Below are 13,000 nucleotides of genomic sequence, written 5' to 3'. Positions count from 1 at the left end.
CTGGACAGCCCCACACCTCAACAAGCTGCCAGGCTGGGCATCCCCACACCACAGCGGGCCTCTGGGCCATGCAGGCTTACCACAGCAGGCTTCTCAGCAACGAGCTCCTCGGTGGCAGGTGGCGGGCTCCTCAGCAGCAGGAAGGCTTGGTGCTACGGTGCCGGGTTTCCCCATTGCTGGCCCAGATCTTCCTGTGCGTCTGAAAGCCCCGAGACAGTGGCCTGTTGTAGTGCAACCCAGCCCTTCCTGCTGCCACGCTGGGCCTTTCCAGGCCTGTGAAGACTTCGAGGAGGCAGCAGGGTGGAAAACCATTTTGCTCCCACTCACTTCTTATCCCCCCTGCGCATGTGCGGGGATAAAATGTGAGTTGTAAGCAACACAGTTAGCCTTTTCTATATTAGAGATGAGTAATTCTTGCGCTACATTCAGCTCAAGTACTGCCAAACGTGATTTGAACCCACATTTATCCAGGTACTGATCTCGGATTTCATTTGTAAAGTTGACACATGTCTCTTCCTTACAAGCAGATGTACATACATTCACTGTAACATGTGAACAAGGCTAATTACATTTGCTAATCCCCGTGAGCTTACATTACATCTTTCATTTTGCTTGAGAATAAAGACCTGTAAGTGCTGGCAATTTTATCTAGTATTAAATGTTTGGATCCTGAATAAGAAGAACGTGCCATCAAGTTGCAACCGACTCATGGCCACCCCACCCATGGGACATTCCAGGCAAGAGATAAGCAGAGGCAGGTTGCCGCCGTTGCTGACCTTGCCGTTACTTTGCTCCACACAGCAATTACAGTCTTCCTTGATAGTCTCCCATCCAAGTACATTTTAGCAGCACTTAAATTTGCAAATCCTAGTATCACTTTTGATGGTACATGTGGAAACACTTTTATGATCTTATTCAATGCTGCCCTTGAGTCAGGTTACTGCAAAACCCTCCCGATTTTTCATGGTATGAATAAGATGTGTCTATCAGTCTCTTGGAGGTAGAGTAATATTCAGCGTTAGAATTCCCCTGGGTTACTGGCATTGTTTTCAGACACCTAACAGCTATTTACCCACCTCACTTCTTAATCACAGAACCAATTTAGTGTAGGATTAGCAGCCTTCACACATAAGCAAAGGAAAACCTCCCATTAAGCACACAATGGAGGCTTTTCCACCCTGGAGATTTCTTATCAGCTAATGAAGCAAACCTTATTGAAAGAGCTTGTTTAGCCAGGTACTTTGCATCACAATTTTACCTGGGGTGATTTGGGAGCAGGAATGTCAATAGGCCAAAGTAAGAGTCAGGAAAGGCCAGAAGAGGAGGCTGGAGTCTGTTTTAAAGACTACACACTAACAGCAAAATGGGAACTTTTTGGTTTGTCTTTTTCTTCCACTGAAAACATTAATTCTTTAAAAAGGAGTTAGACAGATTATAGAGGAGAGGTCTATCAATGGCTACTCTCCATGGTCCCTGAAGGGGCCCTCTATGTACAGAGGCAGTAAAACTTTGAATGCCAGTGCTGGGAGGCAGCATCAGAGGAATGTCTTGGCCTCCATGCTCCATTTGGCCTTCCAGGACAAGGGGTTAGCAGTTGTGTGAAACAGTGTGCTGGACTGATTGGACCACTAGTCTGCTCCAGCAAGGTCTATTTATATTCTTAACATATGAATTGCTTTGGTGGATCACACCAAAGGTCCATCTAAGTCTTGCAATCTGTCTCCAATAGTAACCAACCAGTGGAGAGTGAAGGTATCAGGTATCAGTCATTCCTGGCTCCAGCATCCAGATCTCAAGCATCTGATGAACACACTGCTTCTGAATATGGAGGTTCAATTTTTTTAGCTATCGTCGTATCCTTCACAAATGCATCCAATCCTTTAAAACTACTCAGCTAAGATAGATGCCATCTCTATATCTTACTTTTGGATCTGACCCTTCCTCCAAGGAGTTCAGGATGCTATTTTATCTTCCGTATAGTCTCATGAGATAGGATGAGAGTGACAGAAAAGTGATATCAGACATCTTCTCTTCCACTGAGCTTCATGACCGAGCAGAGTTTTGTATCCCAATTCAAGCCCAACTCTTGGTCCACTACCCCAGACCACATTTTTGTTACATACCTTGTAGTAGCAAACTGCTCCGTAAGTTAATTGTGTTGGATGAAGAAACACTTCCTTAGTTTCCTGAGGTAATAACTAAGTTCTAGGCATGTGTAACATGGAGGAAGATAGAACAGGAAAAAGAGAGAGGTAGAGTATATTTTTTGTTCACTCTCTACAAATAGCTGATTTAAAATACTTCATAGCTCAGCATCGAACATCAGTATTGGATGGCCTTCTCCTCTAGCACAGCTCACCCACATTACCTCTTCTATACATAAACATAAGAACTGACCAAAGAAAGACCTCAACACTAAGAGCCTCATAATGCTTTTGTTTTCTTGTAGAAGATACCAGTTAATCTCAGATATTATCAAAACTTTAATTTAGACATCAAAGATTTGTCTTCTTGGATGAACTCTTTCGAACCCTGGAATGAATCATAAGCATACTGGAGACATGGAAAAGCAGCTGAAGACTTACATAAGATTCACTTTGTAAGTATGTTTGGAAAGCCCTTGGTGTGGAAACATACCTGTGAACAGACACAAGCTTTAGTTCTGATGCTGTATGTTTGCTGGTATATTTCAGAGAAAATATTCTTACAAATTTTAAAAGCCACACTTGAGTATTTATGACATGTGTTATTGGAAGAGTTTTATTTTGATACTTCAGTTTTAAGTGATAGGATTCTCTTATTTTCCCTCTTCACCTTTGGGAGATTTTACGTTTACTGAAAACTTTGTATGTGAACCTGGTATAACTAATCCTGGCAAGCCAGTCAATCAGAAGTTACTGTTAGAAGGAAAATTCAGCTGGAAGCTGGGGCTAGGAGGAGTGGCTTACCCAATACAACATGCTGAGCTCATGGCAGTAGCAGGATTCAAACTAGCAGAGTGCTGATTTGCTTCCAACCACTTAATCACTAATAGGATTACTAACCTCAAAATGGGGCCTGGAGATCTCCCAGTACTACAACTGATCTCCAGCTGACAGAGATCAGTTCCCCTGGAGGAAATGGCTGCTTAGGTGGGTGGACTCTATGGCATTATACCCTGCTGAGGTCCCTCCTCTCCCCAAACCCTCCTCCCTGGGATCAGCCCTTAAATCTTCAGGAATTTCCCACCCAGAGCTGGCAACCCAAGGCTGGACTCTGTTAAGTCTGTAATTTATTCATAACCTTTAAATATCTTGTGAAAACTATTTGCTAGTAAGCCTGAATCAGATATTTCACACTGGCATCAGTAGGGATGCCAGACCCCCAGCGGGGGTGGGGGATCCCCTGCCCCCCACACCCCCCATACAGATCCCCACACACACACATCCTTAACTGGCCAGCAGGGAGGTGCACATCTTCTGTGCATGCTCCCCTGCAGCGCTGCACACTCCTGTGTGCAGGAGCCGCCTGGATCAGGCCCGTTTTGGCCCGTATCGGGGCCACTGTAGCGCACAGGAATGCTCCTGTGCTCCACAGCAGTCCCAAACAGGCCATTTTGGTATGGATTGGGCCTGTTTGGGGCCACTGCAGAGCTCAGGAGTGCTCCCATGCTCTGCAAGCGGCCCCAATCCAGGCCAAAACAGGCCCAATCCGCACCCAAAGGGCCCCGAAACGAGCCTGATTTAGGCCAAAACAGGTCTGTTTGGGGCTGCTGCAGAGTGCAGGAGTGCTCCCACGTTCCACAGTGACCCCAATCTGAGCCCCTGTGGAGTGTGGGCACGCTCCCAGGGGGCTGTGTAATGACGTCACTTCCCAGAAGTGACATCATCGTGCTTGTGGGAGCACGTGCGTGCACTTTGCACATGTACACCCCCCACCCCAAGAGGAAAGTGCAGGGATCCAGTCCCCCACAGGGAGGTTAAGAGGGACTGGCAACCCTATTAGTTATCATTCCATCCTTACCAAGAAGAGAGTTACTATAAATGAAAATATAATGTGGGCTAATATTAGACATGATATAAATTCAACAAAGTTGAATTATGTTTGCTTCTATTGCTGTGTTTGCTTCCTCACTGCAAAGGCAGTGCAAAAAGTGTAGCCAAGCAAGGCAATGTCCCTTTTCTAACCATCATTTTACATAATGCTCTGGTTCAAATATTGCAGCAGAAGGCCACCAAGCTGATGAAGATCAGTCTGAATAACAAGATGTGGGTCTAATAGAACCTTCAAGGAGCTATTGGACCCAGATCTTGTTCTTTGACTGCAGACCAGCATGGCTACCCATCTAAAACAATCTGAATTATGTTTGCAATAACATTGAATTTCTTCAATAAATTATCATTTCATTGTATTATACACCTATACTCCTATTCTGTCATTGGTATGGTCAAAGTATTAACAGCTGCTTTAAGTTGTTAAGTGGGATCACTGAAAAAGAAGCAGGGTGGTTTGAGGTTTGCTTGAAAAGAAGAGGGACAATGTCCCACCTTACTTCAAGGAAGTAGGCCCTTAGAGATTCTGAGAGGGATGGACAGAAAGGGCTGCATTTTGAGATCTTCACCATCTGGAAGAGAAGGAAGCCAAGTGAGTCTACTGGACAAATTCATGGAAAATGAAATCTGGTAACCTGTTTATCTCTGAACGGACTACCATTCAGGTATATTTTATGTCCCTATGGAAAGAGTTTAATTCTATTTATCTTTTGTTAGGTGGTTCTTAGATATTTCCTTTTTGTTCACTATATATTTTTCCTTCTTGTAATCAATAACTTTAATTACAAGTTGAGAAGATACATTTTCCTTTTAAAGAAAGTGGTTGTCATAATGGCCATTCTGCTCTGCATATAAGTAGCACCATTTACTGGGTGGAGAAGATGGGACACTCCTGTCTGGATGTGATTTACTAAAACAAGTTGGAATTCTAAGATACAGCTCTACTTTTCAGAGTATACAAAAGTAAACGGCCAGGAAACACACACAATCCTTTATTTGAAGAAGAATGTTTAGAGAGTCAAAATGACACACTTTAGTATCTGGGAGAAATAAACTGGCATAACAGTACAAGCTTCTGGAAAGGAGTTGCTTTCTGTTGGGGGTGGGTAGAATAAGGTTGGAGAAGTGATCTGTTCATTAGGGTTATGTAAACTGAGTCCTGTTCCAGCTTCCCTCTGCTCCTCATAGGTAGGATCTGTTTTACTACAACTATATTATAAATAGGGCCAGTTCAAGATATTTTTAAAACAACAACAACAACTGTGTTTATATACCGCTCTTCTAGACAGATTAGGTACATCCATGGCTTCCACTTATAATGCCCCCAGCTGGATCTGAGCCAAGCCCCCATGGCAATACCCCATGCACTCAGCTTGGATCTAGCAAGTGGCATTGGAGGTCCAGGAGGAGTATTCTGTTGCCTTCTGAATTGCTGAGAGCTGGGAGTGACCTGAGCTTCTATGGCTGGCTGGAGATCTCTTTGTTTGCTTCTGAATTGCTGATAGCTGGGAGTGAGCTGAGCTTCTATGGCTGGCTGGAGCAGTCACTGTGATGGTCAGCAAGCCAAAACAGTATATAGGTGATTACATCAACACAGTAAGGATAAACCTCCTAATCCCCAAGAGAAAAAGAAACATTCTATCTTATAACTGTTTTATAGTACAGCAAAAGAGCTTCCATTGACACTCCAGTATCTAAGATTGTAAAATATTTAAAGCTATTTTCATTTTCCTTCAAATTTATTACAGGCTTTTAATATCCCTCTTTGACTTGTATATACCAAGAAATCTTTGCTATCTCAAAATTTTAGACACCATTAAATTGCTGATCTGGGACTGTAGCTACAACTCTCTTATGATATAAAAGCTGTTCTGTCTTCTTAGGCACTGAGCCCTTTAAATTAAAAAGCTAATAAATTTTAAGATCTAAAGATAAATTCTTCTTTAAGATATTATGTGTCACACTCGAGATCTGAGACCAGAATTTTTTGCCATTGAACAGGTCCAACAGCAATAAAAGAAATGTTCTCTATCATTATTTTCCAAAACATATTTATTGCTGTTCTGCTTGGGATTAGATACCAGCATATGATTAATTTACAACAGTTCTCTGCCTTTCTTCTAACTCAGAACTCAAGGCAATGTACATAGAGTTCACAGGAGACCTCCCATCAAGGCCTGTTTAGCTTCAGTAAAGCTACTATTTCATGTGCCTCTCAACCATATACTGGGACTCCTTCAAAGCTAAGTTCATTATATCTTTGTCGATCTTCCCCAAATGTATTTCCAAATGCTTTAAATTTTCCATCTCATTGAAAGGACAGTTCAAATTGCCTATTACTCTCCATTAAAGGTGGGCACGGACCTGGAAAAAAACACGGACTGTTGGTCAGTGGTCCATTGCATTTTACGGGCCATGGACCACAAACTTTTCACAGACTTGCCCCGGTTTGCAAACCAGTTCATCGGTCCATGGTCTGTCTCTTCAAGGGGCCCTATAACAGCTCCCTTCACACTCAGAGATGCCAAACTCACAGGGAGTCTTTAACAGGCTCTTCTCCAGCCACTCTTCAAAAAACCATACACCACCACTTCGTTGCACTGCCACAGTGCAAAAACATGCTTCAAAACCATGGATCCTCATGGTCTAGTGGCAAGGAATTCCCAAAGAGGGGGGTTCAGATCCTCCTGGAACAAACCCAGCTAAGGACAAAGAGTTCGTCTCCTGGGATGCAGCCAGAAGGTGACAGGCAGTGGTGGACCAGGGGATGGGAGGACCCATGGGGAAGGAGGATAAAATTCCCCTATTAGGGGGATGCATTTGCACTTGGCAAAGACAGGGGGTGGTCCAGAACCCTGACCCTCCCAGGCACCTTCCCAGCCGGGACAAGTGTTCTAAATGATAATGATACTGTTAATAAGTATAATACATAAAAGCAGGGCTTATTTTGAGGGGAAACGTGCCGGAACACAGTTCCAGCAGTTCCCCAAAGAGGACACATGACAGGTGGCCCCGCTTACCTGACTCAGCCATTTTTTGGCCTGCATTGGGGCCGAAACGGCCTGAATCGGGCCTCTGACGGATGGTGGATGACTCTCCCACTCAGCAGTGGCCAGATCTTGACCATTTTGGGCCCCTTTTCGGCCATTTTCAAGCCCCTTTTGCCATTTTGGGCCCAATTTCAGCCCTGAATGGCCAGGATTGGGTCCAAAACACCCAGGATAGATGATGTCAGGGGGTGTGGCATATGCAAATCAGTTATGCTAATGGCACAGTTCCGGTGCTGGCAAGGGGCATGGCGTATGCTAATGAGTTATGCTAATGAGTTCCTCCAGCTCTTTTTCTATGAAATGATCCCTGAATAAAAGTATTCTGTGAGTTCTCTTAGGTTTAGCCCCTGAGCCTGGCTGTGGAACAGAGGCAGCCAGAATCTCAAGCAAAAGCTTCAAATACCTTCCTCTGTGACTGAAAAGTCCACCCTGCAGTTTCTCCTGGTCTTATTGCCTACTGGAAACTGAAACCACTTGCTTGAGAGGTGGGGGGGGGGATTTATTTCTTCTGCTCTCATAGAGAAGAAAGGGAGCTTCTGTTTGACAACCAGAGAAGGTCTGCAGATGCCCTCTCCATTGCCTAGGGAATTGATTGCTCAGTACTGGCATGTCATGGTTTCATGGATTGACAGACCAGCCCAAAAGTAGTCGTGTCTGTAAAAAACGCCCGTCTCACGACCCACTGGTTCATGAATGCTGAACTGGGCTGGTCCATGTCAAATTTGGGTCCATTTTTCGGTCTGTGTCCATCTCTACTCCCCACCTAAGGCATATCACCATCTTTCCATTTAATTTTCTTGGCTGCGACTGCATCAAATCAGGGTAACTTTGCAGGGGTGGCATGCATCTGGGCCTGGGTGAGTCATGGAACTCATGTGATATTGAGTCACCCAATCACTTTGGTCCAAGGAGGAGCTACCTTCAGTTTTCATAGGTGGCACCAAGCTGAAAAGAAGACAAAAATACACATAGATTCCCTACTTATTGTAGGAATCAATAAATAATAAATAACACATTTCTTTCCTTCTTGATTCACTGGCTGACAAAGCTTTACAAATGTCAGGTACTTCCACAATACATACAAAAGTGGTATTTGGCATATTATAGTCTAAAAATACTTACTAGTTGCTAGCAATATTTGCAAAAGGAATACTTCTATCCATCAACATTGTGGCCTAAATTCTACCTCATAATAATAGCTGGCACTCTAAAACAGCTAGGAAAGAATGAGGGAAGGAGAGTTCTACATCGCCCTGAGACTGCATTATGGAGGATTTCAGTAACAAACAGGAACCCAAGCCTGAAAGCCAGGCAAGCTATACCCATGTTGAACTTTTCCTTTCACACATCACAACATTGTTTGGATTTGGGATGTGGGGAATTTCCAGTGGCAGGCAAGAACATATCTGATGTTAGCAAATTGCAAACTGTGTTATTTGTCTCATGTACTTGGTCACACTTGCCTTCAACCTCTGGCGAAATTGAATGTCAGTGTGATTTACTGGATAAAGTGCCTGAATCTGAATGCAAAGGCCTGATTTCAAATCTGTACTTAGCCATGGGTCAGTCATGACCTACATCACAAAGTAGTTATGGGTATTTTTTTTAAAAAAGGTGATCTTATTTTATCATTGTTGTGAAAGGGGGAAATGATGTTGTAAACTGCTTTAGGTCTCCATTGGGGAGAAAAGGAGAGTATGGCCATCGTCACATGGGCATACATTTAGCGCGAAAATGGCGCAATTTCCCAGCAAATCCCCACCTTATTCCAACACTGATGCGAGTTTCTCTCTTCTACTTTGATCTTCATATTCACGATATTATCCGTCTCCGTGTGAATGTCCCACATCGATGTTTATCGCCTCGCCATGCCATAGGCCCATCCCTCCATCATTCTTTTCCGCTTCTCAATCCCAGAAGCCATTTCACGCGCGTCTCTAGTGCACCGAATTTTTTTTAAACGAAGATCCCTATATTGCTATTGCGACATTACACAATAAAAGATTGCAAACTACTGAAGATAACAACTCAAACCGACTGAATTGCCCTAAGAGACTTTTTCCCTTTTACCCAAGACCATACTTCGAGAAAAAGGCTGTCTTTAGTCATGTTCAGGTTTGCGTTTTTAATTTTTTTTATAACAGTATAATGTAATAGCGATATAATGCATACTTTTATCTGCCCTTTTTGGCAGACAAAGGGCTATTTATGGAATTTTAAAAATGGAAAATAAAAGGGTCAACCAATGTTCTGGCCGCTCCATGGGCGGGAAAACTGGGCAACCTATCAGGCTCGTTCAGGGTTGGGCTACTGTCATGTTTATGTAATGAAATTTCGTTATAGCAGAATTATACGGGAAATTTTTTTTTAAAAAAGGGGGAGGAGTTGCTTCTGCGCCCATTCGAGAGAATGGCACAGAGTGCTAAGGTGTGAACAGCTGGAAGTGCGAAGAGGCGCGAGGTGACGGAAGGAAACATTGTGGTGCCGATAGCAACAAGGATGCTATTTGCTGGAAATTTAACGGAACAGATGCCCGTGTGACGACGGCCTATAACCATCTAAATACAATAGAATACTCTTTGGAGGAAAGGGAATATGTAAAACATGGAACAACAGTCCTCATCATATGGAATAATTGCTTGTGATTTTTTATAATTGAGAATTTGATTACTTTCATGATCCTTGAGGTCCCCTTCCAACATTATGGAGATCTATTGTTGAAGGCTTTCACGGCCGGAGAACTAAAAACAGCTCTAGAATCAGCACCCCACAAACCTACAGTCTAGTTCTGGTTCGTGGATGATACTTTTATCATTTGGAGCCATGGTGAGGAAGAATTGATGGAGTTTTTAAACCACCTCAACAATATCCACCTGAACATACAATTCACCATGGAGAAAGAAACCGAGGGTAAACTTCCATTTCTAGATACCTTGGTCATCCGCAAAGCAACTTTCAGTTAGGTCACAAGGTCTACAGGAAACCAACTCACACGGATCGGTACTTACACAAAAACTCCAATCACCACCCTCGACAGAAAAGAGGCATAATAAAAACATTAGTGGACCGTGCAAGACGGATATGTGAACCGCACTTTCTCAACGAGGAAATTAATCATCTAAACCACGCACTTCAAGCAAATGGCTACTCCAGAAATGAAATCAGAAGAGCGAGTAAACCAAGGATAAATCAAGCAACTAAGGAAAAACAGTCTCCCACAGGAAAAGTATTTTTGCCATATATCAAAGTAATCACTGATCAGATGGGAAAGCTTATGAAAAAGCACAGCCTACAAACAGTATTCAGACCCACCAGAAAAAAAAAACGATGCTACGTTCAGCAAAAGACAGTAGAGACCCCCTCACCTCTGCAGGAGTATACCGTATACCCTGCAGCTGTGGACAAGTTTACATCAGGACCACAAAGCGTAGCATCCAGACAAGAATAAAAGAACATGAAAGACACTGCAGACTTGGCCATTCTGAAAAATCAGCAGTGGCTGAACATAGCCTAACTCAAACAGGACGCAGTATCCTATTTCAGGACACTAAAAGACTTGACAACACTTCCAACTACTTTATCAGATTGCACAGGGAAGCCATTGAAATTCATAAGCATAAACACAATTTCAATAGGAAAGAAGAGACTTTAAGAATGAATAGAGTATGGCTTCCAGCCCTGCAAAACACCAGGCTAACAAAGTACTCCACATCCCACAATAACCCTGCAGAGAAGATTAGCATATCAAGCACCAATCCATAAGCAAAAGAACCTCCTCAGGATACAGTGAAGCCTCCCTCCATTAGCATTCCACACCCTGGGAAACTCTTACAGGATGACTCAGCCCAACCCCAACCCTCCTGAGTAGATATAAATGACCTGCCAACATCTTCTCCACACTGTGACACTGAGAGATCTCTGTCTTTTGGTGCTACACCTCTGAAGATGCCAGCCACAGCTGCTGGCGAAACGTCAGGAACTACAATGCCAAGACCATGGCTATACAGCCTGGAAAATCCACAACATTATGGAGATCATTTTTTCTGTACTCTCATCCTATGAAACGACTACAATGATCAGCTGGTACAGCCACTCACAAAGATGCTTCCTACCAAATTGGTGTTCCATATTCAAAGACCCAGGTGATTGGCCCCTTCCAGATGATTTGTTTGTTTTGCTTTTGAAGATAAGCAAACTAATCCTTTTCAGTAGAAAAGAGCAAGAGTCCAGTAGCACCTATAAGACTAACAAAATTTGTGGTAGGATTTGAGCTTATGTGAGTCACAGCTCACAAAGAAGTGAGCTGTGACTCATGAAAGCTCATACCCTGCCACAAATTTTGTTGGTCTTATAGGTGCTACTGGACTCTTGCTCTTTTCTACTGCTACATACAGACTAACATTGCTACCCATCTGGATCTAATCCTTTTCAGATGCTAAAGTCATGCATACTGGGAGTCCACCAATCACATTAACACCTGAAACTGCCTAATACTCAATCAGACAATCAAGTTCAATAGTTTCTACTCTGACTGCCAATGGCTCTCCAGGGTATCAGGCTGAGGTCTTTCACATCACCCATTCCCCAATTCTTTTCACTGCAGATGCTGGGGATTGAACCTGCCCTCTGCATGTGAAACAGATGCTCTGCCACTTAGCCACAGCCCCACACTTGACATATAGTCTGTATATATAATCTGTGAATAGATTTAGGTGGCTACTAACTGTTAGCTGTTCATGTTTGCCTTTTATCTCAGCCATTCCCCCTGCAAAAAAATTGGAAGGATGGCTTCTGCTGGGGATCCCCTCACCCGCCCCAAGCATTTGCTCTTTATTTGATCTTAACAGTCCCTATTGTTATCAGTGTCTTGAAAGCCAAGGAGATCAAGCGCAGAAAAATTAAAACCATTCTTCCCTGCTACAGATGATAAAGGCTGCAGCAATGTATTGCCTGCCCCTTAGGGAAATTATTGTGCTGCTTTACAAACCGCAGCTATCCAGCAGAGAGGAGATGAAGAAAAATGTATGGTCCTGTGACCATATATGAGAACAATAGATCAGATAGGAAGGTTAGATTCAAGCGTCTGCATGAACACTGTGTTCTCTTTCTTTGGGTTTCTAACTTGCCCCATTCTGAAGTCTTAATGCAAGTAACAACCAGAGTTTAAGTTGTGCTAGACTTGCTCTTAGATCCTCAAATGCAGGAAGTAATAATTAAGGCAAGAGAGCATGTGAACCATGCCTTCCGATATGGTAATTTTACAGCACAACAAACTATGTTGCTACTTGAACATTACAATGACAATAATTTTAATAATATTGTTGACATTATTGTGTGCCTCTGAATGCTGTTATGGGAGAAAGGGCAATTGTTCTCTCTAGCTAATTTCTCTACTTCCTTTAATAACAACAACAACAACATTCAATGTATATACTTCCCTTCAGGACAACTTAATGCCCACTCAGAGCAGTTTATAAAGTATGCCATTATTATCCCCACAACAAAACACCCTGTGAGGTGGGTGGGACTGAGACAGCTCCAGAGAACTGTGACTAGCCCAGGGTCACCCCACTGGCTTCAAGTGGAGGAGTGGGGAATCAAACCCAGCTCTCCAGACTAGAGTCCTGCACTCTTAACCACTTCACCACTACACCAAACTGGCTCTTTACAATTTTGTACACCTCTATCATCTTTCCCCTTTGTTTGCTTTTCTCTAAACCCCAAAGTTCTTAAGTCTTTCTTCAGAGGGAATGTACTCTGATCCTTAATTAAAGTTATAAACTCTCTGTTTTTGCTCCTGACCCCAAACTAGGAATCTGAAAGTACTATTTGGGATGTGGCTATATTGAGAATTGTGGACTCCTGCTGGACAGTGCTTGTGCCATCACTGACAATGAAAGACATAGCTTCTCCACATAT

The sequence above is a fragment of the Eublepharis macularius genome, chromosome 1 (assembly GCF_028583425.1).
Source record: "Eublepharis macularius isolate TG4126 chromosome 1, MPM_Emac_v1.0, whole genome shotgun sequence".
Classification (NCBI taxonomy): domain Eukaryota; kingdom Metazoa; phylum Chordata; class Lepidosauria; order Squamata; family Eublepharidae; genus Eublepharis; species Eublepharis macularius.
Note: the sequence above shows the minus strand (reverse complement) of the source record.